At 42.9% G+C, this 20,710-nt stretch overlaps 1 pseudogene; it reads right to left on the bottom strand.

Moving 5' to 3' along the window:
* Window positions 1–14,730, bottom strand: part of LOC139000052 (zinc finger protein 91-like) — a 45,114-nt pseudogene extending 30,384 nt beyond the window's left edge.
* Window positions 14,731–20,710: the final 5,980 nt, after the last annotated feature.

The following is a 20,710-nucleotide window of genomic DNA, read 5'->3' as shown; positions in this document are numbered from 1 at the left end:
TTCTCTGAGGAGATAGAGATGAGGGTACTGTGTGTGTTCAATGACCTTGTATTTTTGCAACATCTTGAAAAATGTGTTTCTGTTTTGCATGATACAGGTTGCTAAAAATAATGGCATTACTGGTACATGGTGAATGCATTGTAATGGCTGCTAAAGAGAAAAAGTGGGTGCCTGGCCCACATGGCTCAGTGGTTGTGCATCAACCTATGAACCAGGTCATCACAGTTCGATTCCTGGTCAGGGCACATGCCCGTGTTGTAATCTTGATCCCCAGTGTGGGGCGTGGAGGAGGCAGCCGATCAATAATTCTCTCTCTGGGGGACACTGTAATGATTTCAACAATAAAGAATTATTAAAAATAAATAGTAATTCTCTCTCGTCATTGATGTTTCTATCTCTCCCTCTCCCTTCATCTCTGAAATAAATTAAAAAATATTTAAGAAAGAAAAAAAGAAAAGGTGGGACATTGTTCAAACCCTACAGAGACTGCAATACTGAAGACAGTTATCAAGAACCAAAAGATATTTAGGGTTCTGGGGAAGAAATAGAAAATTATTTAAACTTGGAACTTACACATACTCTGCTGCCAAACAATTTTGACAGAAATTTGAAGTTTATAAGGCCTGGTTGTTTAAATTCCTGAACCCCATCAAGAGATATTAAGATATTGAGAAAAACTAAAAAACATGGCCCAAACATAAAAATATCTATGAAATAAACCAAACATAATAGGGAAGCTAAAAAAAAAATGCACCAATATAAAAATATGACAGAATTATCAATGAAAGATATGACCAAGCTGAAGAATAAAAAAACTTGCATAGTACATTGAAAGTTTTGATAGAGGGAAGTTCACATGGGACACTAACAAATCGAGAACTTTGCACACTAAGTGAGTGACATAAATACAGAATAGTGAAAAGGCGAGATAACAGATAAGAAATTAAGAGCTGAAGACATGGAGAGCAACGTCAGAAAAATGGAGACTAGAGAGATCACCCAGGCCTCTCCTCCTGCATCTTGAACAAGTTATCAACTATATCTCAAAAAGGAATTCCCTGCTTAACATAGAAGCCTGACTGAGAGACCAGCGCATTGAAACATCTAGAGGTGGGCAACCAGGAATAAAAGGGGAAGAAGGGAGGAGAGGCCAGATGGCCATGGACATGGCCCTGTAGGAGGAGCTGGTGACCAGCTCCATCCAGAGAGGGGGGGAAGCTGGTGGTATTCGTTGTTTCCATGGGGTAGAACAGAGAGTCTCAGTGGGTTCTCCAGCAGAGTGAGCAGTGAGAATAGCAGCTGAGCCAGCAGAGATTTCTGGGCAAGGACACAGCATAGGGGTTCTGCCATGACTGTCTGCTGTTGGGTGATGGTATTTCAGACAAATAAATATAGCCTCAGAACGCTACCTTCCCTCAGATTCCCAAAACTCGCTCCCAGTTGCCCTTGGTCAAAGAGCACAGTATCAGCACACAGAGACCTAGTGCAATGGAATCGCTGTTGACTTCTGTGATGGATAACCAGGTGAGGTTTGTGGGGGGACCCACAGAGGTCTGGGGTGACCATTACAATAAGAGCAAAATAAACAGCCACCCAAGCAGCACGGCTGCAGTCAGCTCTGGGAGTTCACAGAGTTAATAATCTTATTATTCAGGGCCACCTGCTGTAAATTGGTAGAAATCCTCTTCAGAGAAAGCTGCTACAGAAAGGTCAAGAATAAATGCCTAAACAGTGGAGACTAACAAATTAGTAACGATGGTGATGAGAAGGCTCAGAAAGAAAATGAAAAATCTCCAGAGAGCAAGCTGCAGCGCATGGAAATATGTGCTAAAAATAACACAGAATTCAAGATTACAGTTCTGAAAATACTCATAAGATGCGATAAAATTCCTGCAATTTGATCAATGCACTTAGAACACAAATTAATGAACAAAACAAGTACTTTACCAAATCGATTGAAACTTTCAAAAAGAACCAATCAGAACTCTTAGAAATAAAGTATGCAATTTAGGAGATTAGGGGTGAATTACTAGAGTAGGAAACAGAGCTGAACAGATGGAGCAAAGAAAGAAGAGACCTGAGCATGAAAAGGAAGAAAGGGCTCTATGAGCACAATTGGACTCCATCAGAAAAGGCTCATACATAAGAATTACAGGCATACTAAGAAAAAGAAGAGAGGAAGAAGGAAACTAAAAGGCTATTCAAACAAATAGTGGATGAGAACTTCGCAAACCAATGTTAAAACTAGATCTTCAAATTCAAGAAGGAAGTAGAACACCTACTCAATTCAATCCAAAGAGGCCCTCTCCAAGGTACACTGTATTAAAACTGTCAAAAATTAATGGCAAAAAAAAAAAAAAAAAAAAAAAGAATTCTCAAAGTAGCCAGGAAGAAGAAAGTAACCTACAATGGAAAACCCATCAGAATATCATCTGACTTCTCAGCAGAAACTCTGCAAGCCAGAAGAGAGTGGAACCAAGTATTCAAATGACTAAAAAAGAGAAATTACCAGGCAAGAATAAAATACCCAGCAGTAATTTTATTTAAATATGACAGAGAAAGACTTTCCCATGCATACACAAGCTACGGGATTTTATCACCAGAAAACCTCCATTGAAAAATATACTCAAGGGAGTTATTCTACCCAAGACAAACAGTATGAGGTCACAACAACACTAGTAAGAACTAATGGTGCTGTACAATTTAAACTACATTAATAAACTTTCATTTGGTTATGAAATTTTGTAACATATAACATTACAAAATTTATATCTCATCAGCTCCAGGCATAACTCATTATGTGTTTATTTCAGGGATGACACATAGCTACAAATATCACATCTATATTATGAAATATAAAAGGAGCCTTAACCGGTTTGGCTCAGTGGATAGGGTGTCAGCCTGCAGACTGAAAGGTCCCAGGTTCGATTCTGATCAAGGACAAGTACCTTGGCTGCGGGCACATCCCCAACAGGAGGTGTGCCGGAGGCAGCTGATCGCTGTTTCTCTCTCATTGATGTTTCTAACCCTCTATCCCTCTCCCTTCCTCTCTATAAAAAAATCAATAAAATATATTTCAAATAAATAAGTATAAAAGGAACTTAATGTTATACACGTCTAATTTTTGAAAGCCAAATTCTTAAGTTTGTTTTTTAATTGATTCTATTAAAACTGAAACTCCCAATCTCTCAACTGAAACATTAACGAGAAAAAAAGTTATGTTGAACGTGAGAAAAAAAACAGAAGCCACAGGTGGAGAAAAAATTTTTGTAAAAGAGAACACGTACAAAACTATTATGCAAAACATATAAAGAAGTTTTCCACTGGGATGGCCTCGGTGAGGCTGAGACAGCCCCTGTGAGGTTGGGACGGCCCCTGTGATGCTGAGACGGCACCGATGAGGCTGAAACGGCCCCTGTGAGGTTGGAATGGCCCCGGTGAGGGTGGGACGGCACCTGTGAGGCTGCAACGGCCCCTAGGAAGCCGAGTAAAATACCGTATGATCTCATTTATGGATAATAAAGACCATTATAAACTGATGAACAATAATAGATACAAAGGCAGAGCAGCATTGAACAGACTGTCAAACTACAGTGGGAAGCCTGGAGAGGGTTGGGGGGCTAAGAGATCAACCGAAGGACTTGTATGCATGCATATAAGAATAACCAATGGACACAAGACACTGGGTGGTAGGGGAGGACGGGGGGACGTCCGAGGGCTGGGGAAGGAGACTGTGTAATACTCTTTGTAATACTTTAAGAAATAAAATAAAATTTAAAGAAAAAAAGAAGTCTTCCAACTCACCCTGGCCAAGTGTGGTTCACTTGGTTGAGCATCTGTTATTCACCAAACGTTACTGATTTGATTGCCAGTCAGGGCATGTGTCTGGGTTGTGAGGTTGATCCCCTTAGGGCAGCAGTTCTCAACCTTTCTGTCGCGAACGCTTTGGGGGTCGAACGACCCCTTCACAGGGGTCGCCTAAGACCATTGGAAAACACATATATAATTACATATTGTTTTGTGATTAATCACTACGCTTTAATTATGTTCAATTTGTAAAAATGAAATTGGGGGTCACCACAACATGAGGAACTGTATTAAAGGGTCGCGGCATTAGGAAGGTTGAGAACCACTGCCTTAGGGTGTGTGCTGGAGTGAACCCTAAGAAAAACTACAGTTGATGTGTCTCCCTCATGAATGTTTCTCTTTCCCTCTAACTTCCTGTCTCTGAAATCAATAAAAAACATATTAAAAAGATCCTCTGCATCTTATGTCACTAAGGAAATGTACATCAACACAATGAGAAGTAACAATCAGCACAGTCAAGCAACACTAAACCACCACTGAACAGGTTAGAATCCAGAACAGTGACCCCACCAAATGCTTTTGTAAATGTGGAGCAACTAGAATGTTCATTTATTGCAGGTGAAAATGCCAAATTCTATAGTCACTAGGGAAGATAGTTTGGAGTTTTTTAAAAAATTAAAACATACACATACCATATGAAGCATTAATTGTGCTCCTTAGTACTTATCCACAATGGTAAACATATTATCTACACAAAAGCCTACAAGGTGCTCTTTATAGCATCTTTGTTCATAATTTTTAAAAAAACAAACAACAGAAGCAACAAAGGTATGTGTCAACAAGTGAATGAATAATTAAACTGAGGTATATACAATAGGAAATTATTCACCACTATAAATAAATACAGTGATGCCTTGACTTAGGAGTGTCCCGACTAACGAGCTTTTTGAGATACAGCCGTCTCTCGGCCGATTTTTTGCTTTGAGTTGCGAGCTAAAATTCGGGTTACGAGCCCGCTTCAGATACCCCACCGCTAGTTGGCGCAATGAATGTCACAGTGAACGCCACAACATCAGCCCAGCATCACGTGTCTCACTCATTCACTTTAAGCGGTTAGCACTTAGTTGAAGCATCAGCGTTGTGCTCGCATTTGTGCTTGCAGTTATTTTGCAAAACTTGGTTTTTTCAGCCATGGATCTGAAGAAAGTAAGTGCGAAGGACAGTGCTGAGAAGAAGAAGCGAATGATGTGCATTGAATTAAAGAAAGAAATTATCAAAAAACATGACCAAGGTGTGCGTGTAATCAACTTGGCGAAGCAGTACGAGCGTAGCACTTCTATGATCTGCACCGTACTGAAGCAGGAGGAGTCGATACAGGATACAACTCCAGCCAAGGGCGTTAAAATAATTTCTAAACAGCGGACATCTATTCATGAAAATATGGAGAAGCTGCTAATGGTGTGGTTAACAGAGAAGCAGCTCGCAGGAGATACCGTGACGAAGGCTAGAATCTGTGAGAAGGCACGAGCTATTTACATTGATTTGCTGCAGCAGACCCCAGGCACTTCAATGGACGAGGCATCGGGCGAGCTGTTTGAAGCCAGTCGGGGCTGGTTCAAAAATTTTAAAAAGAGGACTGGCATTCACTCCGTTGTCAGACATGGTGAGATAAAGGAAATGTTGGGAATGTGGGAGAAACTTTCAGACTTTATTCAAAAGAAACACCCAGAAAAAATTGCAACTGGGCGTGCAATGGAGCTATTTAATGACACTTGCCCAACTCATTTCAGAAATATTCTGAAAGGGAGGATGAAACAGATCTCATTGGACAGGTTTTTATCGAAAACTCCTGTAGATGAAAGTGATGAAAGCGTGGCGAAAAGGGCAAAAATCAGCAAATAAGATTCAGTTATTCAGTTCAGCCTTTCTCCTCCAACTCCATCAGCATCTTTAAGTCATTTGATCTCCAAGGTAAATGGTGTACATTAAACTTAATAAAACAAGTTTATTGCACTACATTCTATTGTTCAGTATTGTGTTTTTATACAATATTCGTTATTTTTAAATACATTTTTCTTATTTAAAAAATTTAACAAAACAATTGCGGTGTTTTTTGGGTGTCCGGAATGGATTAATGGCATTTCAATTCATTGTAATGGTGAAAATTGATTTGACATATGAGTAATTTGAGTTACGAGCTCCGTCACGGAATGAATTAAACTCATAAGTCAAGGCACCACTGTAATATATCAAAACATGAAGAGAGACGATAGAAACTTAGAATTAAGTGAAAGAATCCAATCTGCCTGGCCAGGTAGCTGAATTGGTTACAGCACCGCCCAGATACGTCATGGATGGGATTTGATCCTGGATCAGGGCGCTTACAAGAATCAACCATAAATAAATGCATACATAAGTCTCTCAAAAAAACCCCAATACATAAAATAAAAAAAGAATCCAATTTGAAAAGGCGACATATTATGTAATAACTATATGACATTTCAGAAAAAGAAATGAAGAAATCAGCAAACAAATCAATGGTTCCTGGAGTGTGGGGGAAATAGGGAAGAATAGTCAGAGAAGAGAGAGAGAATCGTTAGATCCTAGAAGTTAATCTGTAGACTATCATTTTGGAAATGTGCCATCATAAATTTTTCCTCATCCTTAGAGTGTGCAAACCAGCAGTGAACCCTAAGGAAAACTACAACTTTGAGTGATAATAATGTGCCAATGTAGCTTCCTATATATAATCAATGTACCACTGATAGAAACATAGAGAAGGGGCAGGTTATGCAGGGAGCATGTGGGAATTGTCATTAACTCTATACCATTTTGCTATGCATCTAAAAGTGATTTTTATTTCATTTTAAAAATATATTTTTATTGATTCCACAGATGAAAGGATAGAAACATCAGTGATGAGAGAGAATCATTGATCGGCTGCCTCCTGTATGCCCACACTAAGGATCAAGCCCACAACACTGCATGTGCCCCGACTAGAAATCGCACTATAACCTCCTGATTCATAGGGTCGACAGTCAACCACTGAGTCACACGGGCCTGGCAAAAAGTGCTCTTTGAAAAACTCCATCACAGACTTTTTCTTTGAAGTATCTGATCTCAAGTTCAGGAAGCTTTCTTATTGTTTTTTGCTGCTGTTGTTGTAGTAATCCTTACCCAAGGATGTTTTTGCATTGATTTTCTTTTATTTTGTTGGTTAATAATCACTGAGGATATTTTTCCACTGATTTTTACTAAAAGTAAAAAACATATTTTGAAATATAGTTTTATTGATTTCAGAGAGAAAGGCAGAGGGATAGAAACATCAATGATTACAGTGGTCATTGATTAGCTGCCTCCTATACTCCCCACTCTGGGGATCGATCCCACAACCTGGCCATGTGCCCCGACAGGGAATCGAACCATGACCTCCTGGTTCCTGGGCTGACACTCAACCACTGAGCCATGCCAGCTAGGCTCCACTGATTTTTAAAGAAAGTGGAAGGGAGGGGGAGACAGAGAGAGAAACATCGATGTGAGAAAGATACATCGATTGTTTGCCTCTGGTTTGCACCCTGACCAGAGCCAGGGATCAAGCCTGAAACCCAGGTATGTACCCTTAATCGGAATCGAACCGGGACCCTTCAGTCACCTGGATAATGTTCTATCCACTGAGCCAACTGGGATTCATTAATTTTTAAAGAGAGTGGAATGGAGGGAGGGAGGGGGGAGAGTAAGAGAGAAAGAGGGGGGAGAGTAAGAGAGAAAGAAACATTGATTACTAGCCCCCCACACATGCCCCAATGGGGCTGGGATTGAACCCATGATGCTTTGGTGCTCGGGCGGATGTCCTAACCACTGAAACACACCAGCCAGCGTTTTCCTATTAACTTTTTCATGCACATATGGATAATAAACATTTATAAACTACATAAAAAAACCAACTACACAAGATGTCACTTCAGAAGAATAAGGATGACCAGGATCAAAGAAACAAAGTATAGAGGGGTAGGAGTGGCAGGAGAGAGGTCAATGGGGGGAGATGGAGACATATGGAATACTGTATGTAATACTTTAAACCATAAAAAATTTAAAAAAAGAAACAAAGTATATCAAGTGTTTTATAAACTGTTGAGAAAATGGACCCTATACGTGGCTGAATGAAATATTAATTGGTACCAACAGTATAAAAAACACAGTAGCATTTGTCAAAAAATTACAAACAGAATAATCCCATAATGCAGCTATCCTGTTTCTAGGTATTTATAAAAAAAAGAACATTTACAGGAGAAACCACAAGAGACATTTGCACATCTGTGTCCATTATGACGTTATTCACAAAAGCCTGTGAAAGGTGGAAACAACCCAAAGGTTCATGCATAGTTGAATGAAGAAAGTTTACTATATACGTACAATGGGAGACGATTCTGCCATGAAACAGAAGTAGATCAATACAGAGAGAAACCTTGAGGACATTTTTTTAAGTGAAGCACAAAAGTGACAAAGGGACAGAAACTATGGTTTCCCTTAGGTGAGTAATCTAATGTCGTTCACCTCAGGAAAAAAAAAAAAGGGAGTTACGGGCCTTGCTTTTCAAACAAATGAGGAAGTAGTTTTTTAATGCATATTGAGACATTTCTGCAAGATGGACGTTTTGAGAAATGAAATGCACAACAAGGTGATATAATGAATACCACTGGACTGTACAGTTACAGATGGTAAAGATGGTAGATTTTTATTCATGTTGTTGTGTTTTTAAAAACCTTTATTAATTTTTAGAGAGGAAGGGAGAGCAAGAAACATCAATGTAAAAGAGAAGCATTGACCCTCCGCCTCCTACATCCACAGCAACCAGAGACTGAGCCCGCAACCTAGGAATGTACCTTGAACGGGAATTGAACCGTGACCTTTCAGTGTACGAGACAATTTAACCAAATGAACCACACAGGCTAGCTCAAGTCACATGTTTTTTACAAAAATTGAAACTGAAAAATAACATCTAAAATACACAGAATTATAAAACTTTTCAAAAACTACCTTCGATGGTAAGATTTTATCTCACATGAAGAGAATATAAATTCATCCATAAAAACAAATATTAAAGAGGAAGCAAAACGCAGAAAACAAAAACAAAAACAAATATTAAGTGTATGTCCATAACTACACAGGACAAAGCAACCATTCTCCATCACCTGAGCAGAGGAAGAAACAAGGCGAGTCACAAGCAAAGTAGGGGTAAGGGTTACAAACAAACATGCACATGACTTTAATGGAAATAGACTTAAGGTTGAACTATCATTCACTTCCCTCATATATAAACAAATACTACAAATGCAATGAACTAAACTTGGGGAACCTATCACAACAAAGGAAACACTCAACCTCTGTGCACTGGGGCTGAGTGAGACTGAGGAATGCTGGAGTCGCAGGATTTCCTCCTTATTTTTGAATGTTTATTTTATTATTTTTATTTTCTTAAAAATATATTTTATTGATATATTTTATCAATGAGGAATGGAGAGGGGTAGAGAGTTAGAAACATCGATGAGAGAGAAACATCGATCAGTCCATTGCTCATTTCTGAGACCTTCCCACAAAGCCAGCAAGCGCGCACCATATGGGTCTCCATCAACCTGGTTAACACTGTAGCTTTGACCTAATGACTGCTGGAGAACTTGTCCCACCCAACTTGGGGGCCCGGCCAAGCTGCTTTGCTGTGTTTAGTGGCTTTTCCATAAAAATGGCCTCTTTTTCCTCATGCTTCAGACGTTCCCCAAATCCCTAAAACAAGCAGCACTTGGCTTTCATGTGCCCCGTACGTCACACTTAAGTGTCTTGAGGCTTGGGTTTGGTGGCAACTGGTTTTGGGTGGCAGCTGGACCTCTCCTGGGCAACTCCAAGCTAAACACAAGCAGCAGCCATTGCCCAGCTGGTGCAGCTCAGTGGTTGACCACTGACCCATGGACCAAGAGGATGCTGGTCCAATTCCCACTCAGGGCACATGCCTGGACTGCAGGCTCCGTACACAGTAGGGGGCGTGCAGGAGGCAGCTAATCAATGATGTTTCTATCTATCTCCTTTCCTCTCTCCCTAAAATCAATAAAAACATACTTAACAAGAATAAAAGAAATATTCATTTGCAGGTCCCTATATAGCTCATATCAAGTGGCCCCAGGAAGACACAGGTGGTGACTGACCTTGGCCCACAACTCCTGGAAGGCCCCAGAGCCAGTCCATTCGTTCCATAGCTTCATAACGCGCCCCCCGCCCCCCCCGCCCCGTCGGATTACAACCCGACAACCTCCAGGGGAGACACACTCACGGGGCAGACTTGGTGGACACTCAAGTACTACATCAGCAAGTTCAGTTACAGAGGCTTTGGCCCCAGCACTGCTGCTTCTCTTCTGAAGTTGCAGTTGGTCCTCACAGTGAATCTGCCTGGGGGTTGATCCCTTCAGTAATGTGCCAACAACAATCAAGGCTCCAGGACAGCAGGACAGAAAACACAACCCACACACAGCACAGGCCTGGAGCACCTTGCTGGAGTCACTCGGGAGGGCGTGCCACTGGGCCCTACAGAACGCCTACTTGAATCACACTACCAAGTCCAGCAGATGGCGCAACTCTACCTAATACGTACACAGAGACAAACACAGAGACCCGGCCAAGTGAGAAGACAAAAGACGGCCCCCAAATGCAAAAAACGGGGAAATTTCCAGAAGAAGAAATGGAGGCAAGCATACCAGATACATAGTTCAAAGCAATGGTTATAATGATACTCAAGAAACATCATGAAAACTTCAATAGCATAAAAAAGAACAAGGAAACCATTAAACATATGAGTCAGAAATGAAGGATCCACTAATGAAATAAATTTAAATATTGCAAGGATTCTAAAGTAGAGTAGATGAATGCCCAATTCCGTTTGGCTCAATGGATAGAGCATCCACCCGAGGAATGAAGGATCTTGGGTCCGATTCCAGTCAAGGGCATGTACCTCGGTTGCAGGCTTGAACCCCGGCCCTGGTCAGCTTATACGGGAGGCAACCAGTCGATGTGTCTCTCTCACAACAGTGTATCTCTTTCTGTCTCTCCAATATCCTGGCACTCTCTCTCTAAAAATCAATGGAACAATATCCTTGGGTAAGGATTAACAAAAATAAATAAAAAAATAAAGTAGAATAGATGAAATAGAGAATGAAATCAAGATTTGGTATATAAGGAAGCATATTAAAATCCAACCACAGCATCAAAAAGATAAAATAATTTTTTTTTTAAATGAGGCAAGAGCATCTACCTATGAACCAAGAGGTCACGGTTCGATTCCTGGTCAGAACACATACCTGGGTTGCAGGCTCAATCCACAGAGTGGGCTGTGCAAGAGGCAACTGATCAATAATTCTCTCTCATCACTGATGTTTCCATCTCTCCCTGTCTCCCTTTCTCTCTTAAGTAAAAAAAAATGTTAAATGTGCAAGATAAGAATAGAATATTTCTCCCCAAAATTGTGAATAATACATGTAGTAGTGGAAAAGAATCCTATCTAATAAAAGAGAAACATGGTAATTAGCTGTACGGCCACTACCCTTCCCATTGGCTAATCAGTGAGATATGCAAATTAACTGTCAACCAAGATGGCGGCCGGCAGCCAGGCAGCTGACGCGAACAGGGAGGCTTGCTTGCTTCAGTGACAGAGGAAGCCAAGCTTCCCCGCCTGCCTTGCCGGCCTCTCAGCTGCACTCTAAACAATACTGTTACAAATATAGAAGCTAAACAAAACCCTGGCTTCAGCCAGCAGGACCGCAACATTGTTTCAAATACAGAAGGTAAACAAAGGCCAGAAACCTGCTTTCAGCAGCGGAAGTCTCATAGCTGGAGCCGAGCCTCAGAGCTAAAGCTGGCCCAGAATAAAAAAAAAAAAGAAAAAAATGACAGGTTGGGAGCTTCAGTCACCCGCCAGCCTGAAAACGGCCCTCAGGCTGGCCAGGCACCCCAGTGGGGACCTCCACCCTAAAGGGGGTGTGACCATATACAAACAGAGTGCCTGTCCCCTGGTAGTCAGCGTGCGTCATAGCAACTGGCTGTTCGGTTGTTCCATCCTAAAGGTAGTTTAGGTTTTTATATGTGTAGATGGAACATGAGTTTTGATAGAGATTCTCCTATTTCCAATCCAGTTTGTCCACTGAAAATTTGAATATTCTAGAAAACTGTTTTCCAAAATACTGTTTTGTGACAGAACCTTAGTCTAGACAACAAGTAAAATTTTCAAACACTGAGTTCCTGATTCACATAACAGTCTTTCTTTTCTAAACCAGAAAACCCCTATATGTTCCCTAAGAGCAAGAATCAGAAAGTCTACCCTAGAAAGCAGAAGCCTCCTAAAGATGTTAAAATAAAGGGAAAAAAACCCTGAAGGTGAATTAACAACTCGGGAAGGAAGTCATCCTTACCCACAGAGATCAGGTTGCTGTAGTTCTCCGACATGACATCCAGGTACAATTTATGCTGAGCTGGGTCCAGGCATTCCCACTCCACCTGAGAGAAATCTATGGCCACATCCCTGAAGGTCAACGGCCCCTGAAAGAAAAGAGGTTTACCAAGAGGTCACCAGAACAGTGCATAATGTCACCCAACATGAAAACAGTGTTAGGAGATAAAGAAAAAAATGAAGGGAAAAAAAAGAAACAAACAAAAAAGAAAACCGTGTGAGGAGAAGAGGTTTTGACCAAGGGGAATATCCTGAATCACCCAGTAAGATCACTTTCCCAGTAACATTCTCTGGTATGTTTTCGAACACTAACAAATGAGGATGACAACTGTCCCAAAATCCATGGTACAGACTTTACTTTTCAGGAAAATAAACTGTAAAATTAGGGCATCGACATGGGCATATGGGTTTCTGAGGGCTGTGATTGCATCGTTCAGGGTCCGTGGTGTGTATTCCTCAGCTGGAGATGTCACGCTCAGTTGGAAGCATAATTACGGCCTGAAGTGTAACACAGTCAACCACGACTGCACTTTTCTAAAAATACAGATTCTGAGCCAGGTTCTCAGATGGGGCCTGTGTTTCCACATGTGTAACAAGCTCACTTTTCACTTGTGAAGCCAATGTTTGTGTTCCATTTGTCATACATCTGAATACACAGGAAAAAATTCATACATAACTTTTAAGTGAAAGTAGTTTTCAATGGATTTTATAGTTCTCATGGAACAGGACACATAGGAACCACAATCCTATTTGAAATTTTACTATGAGTATTCTTAGAACAAGAATTTCTAAGAATTTGTGAAACACATAATTAAAGTTACTAGTAAACCTTCAATTTTATTTCAAACTCAATCTACAATTAAAAAACAAACACAGGTCAATACCCATAATAAAAACCTCATGAATATTCACAGCTGTTTCTGTAACTGAGAAGAAGAATAAAGACAGGTTAAGCAAGTAAGAAAATATAGCTCCAACGATGTTAACATTTTATGTAGAGACACACACTTAAGAGAACTTACCTACAATATAAAATGGATAGAAAAAAGAATTGTCATGTCAATGAAATCAAGGTTATTTTGTGATTCCATAAATTTCATGAACCTCTTTGTGAATGATACCCTTTGTGTATTATAAACACAATAAGGAGATGAACTCACATAATGATAGAAAATATTAGACCTACTGTTTCTGAGTCGCTAATGTATTTGGAAATTTTTATGTGTCATTAGTGGAGAGCTACAATCATAGAAATTTAACTGAATTGGAGATACATTAATAATATGATTCTTGTAAACTTTCTGGAAAATATAAAAAGTGATTATGTCGAGTATGTCCATGAATGAGTGTAGAATATTATAAAAATTTACAGCAAGAAGGCCTCATTGGTTGAAGCTCCCATGTCAAAAGACAGTGATCTGTAGGAAATAAAAGTAGGGCTTTTATTTTTCTAAGCAAGTAGAAGCTAAGACGAAGAGGGGGGCTTCTGGATGGTCTGTGCACATCTCTCAATAAATTCTATGATTAGGGGAGCATCTCAGCCAAGGGAATATCAGGTGAACTGGAACAATGGATATCAAGTGACTGAGGCACAGGAAAGGACATGTCATAGCAAAAATACATAAATAAGCAAGTCATTATGTGAAAATGGTCATAAATGAACATTATTTTTTGCAAGTGTCAATCCATGTGTACCTCTCATGTTCTGTAAAGATTTAAATAGCGCCGAAACTGGTTTGGCTCAGTGGACAGAGCGTCGGCCTGCGGACTGAAGGGTCCCGGGTTCGATTCCGGTCAAGGGCATGTACCTGGGTTGCGGGCACATCCCCAGTGCGAGATGTGCAGGAGGCAGCTGATCGATGTTTCTCTCCCACCGATGTTTCTAACTCTCTATCTCTCTCCCTTCCTCTCTGTAAAAAATCAATAAAATATATTTAAAAAAAAAAAAAAAGATTTAAATAGCAAGTCTTTCTTACTAATCTAGTGAGCAAGTCTCTAGATGTTAGACATGGCTGCCTTCCAAGGTTGATTCATCAGAGGGGGATGTTTTCAGTAAGGGAAAGTCATCAATTAAAGGTGGGAAATCTTCTTGACCTGGTGGAACCTGCATAACATGAATGCAGAGAAGGCTCTGGGCCAAAGGACAAAACTATATCATAAGAAAACCTGTAATTAAGTAAGTAAAGGAAAAGAGCATGAATAGCACCAACATCAGAAGTGGCAGGTTCTAAATCCACAGATGTCAGAGGAAAAGGAAACATAGCCTGTGACCCAGGACACATCTTTTACCTGAGAAGCAGCCATTTGGTCCTGGTCCTGGTCCTGGTCCTGATCAGGGTCTGGGTTGTTGTCTCAGGCGAGGATATGTTGAGGAGTCACAGAATGTGCCTTCAAAGACGTCAGCACGGCGTCTCAATTACCTCACCCTCAGTCAAAAGGACCTGGAAATGAAGAAAAGGCCATGCCTGCCTGTCCTTCGTCACAGGAGAGAGTGAGAAACAATGAGCTCCTACATGGAGACCACACTGTGAATTTTTGAGTGTGTATCTTCATGTGTCTCTCCTCCCAAGACATCCACAAACGCCTACAGAAATGAGAACGTGAGCTTCTGTCCTGACCTTCAAGATCGAACAGAGCACACCCTTACCTCCGCTGAACAAAGCCTGCTCCCCACTCTCACAAAGGCATCCTGCACCCCTCCTACTAATCCCCCGTCCTCACCTTCCATCACCTGGAGGCCCTCAGTCACCAAGGATGTCCCACCCAGAAAAGCTGTCCAACTCTATGGGGGAGAGTGCCCCTGAGGGCATTTCTTTAAGCTCCTCCGGGGATCTGAGAAGACCCAGAGGATTTATCTCAGGATGTTCTTAAATAATAAATTGTCAGACACAGGAAAAGTAAATCCATTGAAGAAACACACACACAAAACACCACAACAAAAAACCTAAGGTTTCTAATGTTCCTTGAAAAAGAACCAGGTGGTGATAAACACAGGTCACCTCCTCGTTGCCAACCCAGGAAATGGGGACCCAGGACCAACAGACAAGTCTCTCCCATCTGAGCGAATAAGGGTTGCAATTGGAAGCAAATCATGGTAAAATTCCGAAGCTTTATAAACTGGAGATTTGTCATTCTCATTCAAGTCTGTATAACTAAGACAATTCAGCTGTCAAATATATAAAGCCATGGTTAGGCGGCATGATTTACTGGCTGAGCATGTGGCCAGAGTGCAGGTTTGATCCCTAATGGTGAGGGGGTGCGCGAGGGGGAGGTGGGGGGGAGACAAGAGGCAGCTGATCAATGATTGTCTTTACTCATTGATGTGTTTTTTTTCTTTTAAATTGATTTGTAGAGAGGAAGGAAGAGGGAGAGAGAGAGAGAAACATCCATGATGAGAGAGAATCATGGATCGGGTGCCTCCTGCAAGTCCCCCACTGGGGATCGAGCACACAACCTGGGCATGTGCCCCTGACCAGAATCAAACCGGGGACCCTTCAGCTCATAGGCTGATGCTCTATCCACTGAGTCAAACTGGCCAGGGCTCATTGATGTTTTTAATTCTCTCTCCCCCTCCTTGCTTCTTGGTAATCAATAGTAATATCTATCTATCTATATATATATATACACACACACACACACACACACACAGCCACGAGCCGATATATCACAACTTAACCATCCATACCCCATCAGCTCACTCAGATCAGGGTTCCCCTCCTCCCACGACTATGTACATTGGGGCCTTGACTTCCCAGTGTCCCGACTAAAGAGTTTTTTGAGGTACCAGCTGTCTCTCGGCCAATTTTTTGCATTGAGTTGATACAGTAATTTGAGTTAACGAGCTGCTTCACCAGCTCGGTCTCGGAACGAATTAAACTCGTAAGTCAAGGCCCCACTGTATTTCTGTCTCTGTCTCCTGCTCCCTTTCTCTCCACTGTGGTCCTTTCCTGTGTCCCCCTCTCCTCTGCTCCCCCCGCCCCCCTTTTCTCTCTGTCTGTCCTACACCTGGACCATGAACCTCCTGAAACCTCCTTCCCTTCAGGGGCTCTTTCTCCCGGTCTCTGAGGCTCCATCTCCACACACGTCTGCGTCTTCCCCTCCCCACGCCCGCGGCCCCTCTGCTGCCTGTTCCCGTCTGTCCCGCTCCCACAGCTGCTGACTCAGGGCTGCTCCCTCTGCTCCCTCATCCCTGAGCCCCCCTTTCTGTCCTGCACTCGCTCCCCCAACTCTCCTCCTCTGAACCCGTGTCTCTGTCTCAAGTGCCTGCTCCAGTGCGGCCCCCACTTCTGCTCCCCAGGACCCGCTCCCTCTCAGCCCCCCTTCCTCTCTCTGGGCTCCCCCTCCTCCCTGTGTCTCCACTTCCTTCCTCCTCAGGCCACTTTCCCGAGTGACCCCCTCACTCCTACCGTCGCCGTCCAGTCCCCCCCACACCCCTATGGGCCCCTCTGTGGACCCCTCGCTGGCCTTCCTCCCGCCCACGTGTCTGTCTCTCACTCCCTCCTGACCCCCCAGCCTGGGCCCCCGCCCCCCGCAGTCACCGCGCCCACAAAGCCCCTTCCTGCGGGCAGGTCGCCTCTTCAGGGGACACCGCGTCCTCCCCCTGAGCCCCCCATGGACACTGTGCTCCCCGGGCAGGCAGACCCCTTATTAAATGGGGGTGGGCCTAGGAGGGGGGTGCGGACCCCCAGGCCGGGAGCCATCCGGGCTCTTTGGGCGGAAAGCGCCGGGCGGGGGGAGGGGCGCAAAGGGCGGGAACCCCCTGACCCAGACTCTCAGCCCCGCGGGGAGCACCGGCGGCCCCGGGAACGGTTTTCAGCAGGAAAACCGCGCGGCAGGCGGTGGCCACAGCCACAGGCGGAGAGACCCCGGGCCGGGGCCTCCGTTTCCTCCCAAAGGAACGTGGCGCCCGCACCGCGCAGCCTCCCGGGACGCGGACTCACCGCTGAGAGAGGCTCCGGGGCGGGGACCCCAACAAGGACTTCAGCGCCGGCAGCGCCCTCAGCCTTCCCTGCGGGGAGGGGGACGGGGAGCGTCAGCTTTAAAGACAAACACCCTCCTCAGGGGAACCGCCACCTTCCCCTCCACGGCCGCTTCCGCGTCTGCAAGGAACTGCGCATGCGCCTCCCTGCGGGGTGGGCGGGGCCAGAGCCTGAGCTGAGCGACTCCGCGATGGGGGCGGGGCCGAGCCCGGCGGCCAGGCCTGTGCAGGGACAGAGGGGGGTAGGGGGGTAGGGGGGTGGGGGGGTGGGGGGGCGGGGCAGGAGCGAGGGGGCAGCCCCGGGTCCCCGCTCCTCCTCCCACAGGGACAGCCCTTCCTGGGGGAGTTTCCCATGTCATTGTCAGGGTTTTGGCTGGTGTTGTGGCTGCGAAAGGATTCACAAGGGAGAAAAGAGACAGGAGCAGAGGGAGGGTGTTTATTTTACTTCTTTAAAGGGAGGAAAGAGCCAGGTGCCCTCTGATGGCACAAGGCACCCCAGATAGAGGGGCTGTTCCTTTATTAGGGTGCTAGCGAGTGAATGGCAGCTGTGGCAAAAGCATAAAGAGGGAGCAGGATCCTGGAATTCACACACAAGTTTCCCAGCTCCCAGAGGCTGTGCTTAGAGCTATGGCTGGTCTGCCCTTCAGCTGCAGGTGTCCCAGGGCGGGGTCTTTCCCGGGATCTTCACAAGCCGGGAGCACATTCTTACAGTGAAGTTACAGGGAACTCAAAAGGCGGGCAGTTTGGGTTTGAAACCGGAAACTTTTTACCTGCGATTTGCCTGTGAGGCAGGGGGAGGGGAAGGGCAGCCTGCTGTCTCAGCCCCTCCCTGTTCCCCAACTGAAGGGAGAGGCAGCTTGATTTAGGGAAGCAGGAGGGTGGGGGTGTCAGAGACAGATCCAGATATCCATTCATGGTTAGGCCCCTGATGAGATAGTCCCATCCATCATAGTGGGAAACAGATTTCAATTCATGTATTTTTCAAGGGATAAAATTTTTAGTGGTAAGTTGTGGTCTTTGAAATCTTTGTATTCTGGGAATGGAGTTTTAAATGAATATTTTGACTTTAGTAGTCCCAATAATCTAGTTAATGGGACATTGATATTAATGTAGAATGTCTCCTGTTACTTTTCCTTATATTTGGTAAAAAAAAACAATTTTATTGATTTTAGAGAGGAAGGGAGAGGGATAGAGAGATAGAAACATCAATGATGAGAATCATTGATTGGCTGCCTCCTGCATGCCCCCCACTGGGGATCGGGCCTGCAACCAGGCATGTGCCCTTGGCCGGAATTGAACCTGGGACCCTTCAGTCCGCAGGCCGACGCTCTATCCACCGAGCCAAATCAGCTAGGGCAACAAAACAACTTTAAAATCAACAATATTTAAAACAGTTATACAAATAATACCTATTATCAGTTTACTTAGTCCCATCACCATTTTAAAAATTTTAATTATTTCCCATTATTTTCATGAATATAGGTATTCATTTAGGAGTTAGAGAAGTCTTTATTTAAAGGTCTGACCTGTTTAGAAACCTGTAATTTAGAGTAGTCAGGCTAGAGGATTATATTTAACCTATATAAGTATTTAATTGCTTTAGGCCAATAAAATATCACCCGCTAGTATTGCCTGCCACCCAAAGCCAGAAAACACACCACATAAAAATACCGTCATAGTAGGGGACTTTAGTTTCCCATAGATATCAATGGATACATCTAGCAGACAAAAAAGTCAATATGGAAAATGTGGTCTTAAATGAGTAATGAGACAAGACGGATTGGATATGTTTATAGCAGAGATTATCAACCGGAGTGTCACACAGGCAAACTGGTGTGCTGCAAACTTTTTTAGATGAAGCAACACCTGGCTGTTTAGTCAATAGCATGGACTACATTACTCATAGACAGTCGAATAAAATGTGACAAAGGCCAGCACAGTAACAGCTGTGTGATGTGCATGGATCCAAATCAGACTCCTTTTTTTTGGAAGATTGACAAAAATATATATTTTGGTGGCCCTCAGAATTTCAGTAATTACTCCATGTGTGCCATGAGATAAAAAAATGTTGAGACCTCTGTTTTAGAGCATTTCACTCCAAATCACAAGAAAATGCTATCTGGACAAAATGTAAACAGAAGATCCTCTAAACCTAGAAACAATGTCCGCTTCATCTATTTTTGTAATGACCATTGGGAGGGGAAAAAGATCTTATGTATATTTCCCATCGATACACCTCCTCAATATTCCTCACAATACCAGAAAATGGAACTATTGTCTAGACGGAATTCTATTCTTTGAATGATCAGGGCCTCATATTATGTCCTTGTACAGAACAAATTCATAAAGCCCCTGGTCCAGATGAACCACAGTCCACACAGTATCAGCACATACATATACATACGAATGCTCCATGGGTATGTCAGAAAGTAAAGTGGAAGGATATTGAACATCTTGTTTCTGTAATGATTTTGTCAGTCCTTTTGGGTGCCACATGCATAGGAACTGATGTTTACCACCTTGTACAAGTTCAGCACAAGACACTGGAGAATGAATGTGGAGCTTTCATTTTAATCTCTGCTATCCTGCTGTTCATGGAACTTACAGTGACAGCTTGGATAACACTCCAGGGACAGGTAATGCCTATGAACATACCTGTGGTCATTCTGTGAAGATAGAAAATAACTTCTGATGCAAAATAATAAAAAATTTTAACTGCAAATCTGCCACGGTCACTGGGGTTCCTCTAGAAAAAATGACAAACATCCAGTTACATTCAAGTCACTGAGAATAAAATCTGTTTAATACAGGCTGAGTCCATCCTAAGAAAGAAGTTAATGAGGTAACACTGTGAAATTCTTAAGCATACAAATAAAAATCAAGAAACATCATTCCAGTTATAAAGGACACAGAATCCAATTTGTAATTGCCCATAAATATTCATATTCAGCCCTAACTGGTTTGGCTCAGTGGATAGAGTGTCAGCCTGCGGACTGAAAGGCCACAGGTTCGATTCCGGTCAAGGGCATGTACCTTGGTTGCGGGTACATCCCCAGTAGGGGGTGTGCAGGAGGAAGCTGGTCAATGTTTCACTCTCTTCGATGTTTCTAACTCTCTATCTCTCTCCCTTCCTCTCTGTAAAAAATCAATAAAATATATTAAAATATATATATATTCATATTCAAAACTATAGGATCCAGCATGAAAACATGAATAGTGGTCTACCTACTTCATAAATATAAAGCAAAATTTTGCCAAATTCTGAAGTCAGTTATTGCATTAGTAAAACTTCAAACTACAGGACAGAAGCTACAGGGGCCAGAAGGGCTGATGTGAGAGAGGAAGACATTAAGATGCCATTGTTATAGCACTGCAGGAAAGAGTATCAGCTGAGTAGAAAAATGAGGAAAAAAAATAACAAAGAATATGAAATATGA

This window comes from Myotis yumanensis, unplaced genomic scaffold (genome assembly GCF_028538775.1).
Source record: "Myotis yumanensis isolate MYYU_CA2020_CCGP unplaced genomic scaffold, mMyoYum1.0.hap1 SCAF_23, whole genome shotgun sequence".
Classification (NCBI taxonomy): domain Eukaryota; kingdom Metazoa; phylum Chordata; class Mammalia; order Chiroptera; family Vespertilionidae; genus Myotis; species Myotis yumanensis.
The sequence above is the reverse complement of the archived record's forward strand: the minus strand, read 5'-3'. Positions and strand labels throughout refer to the sequence as shown.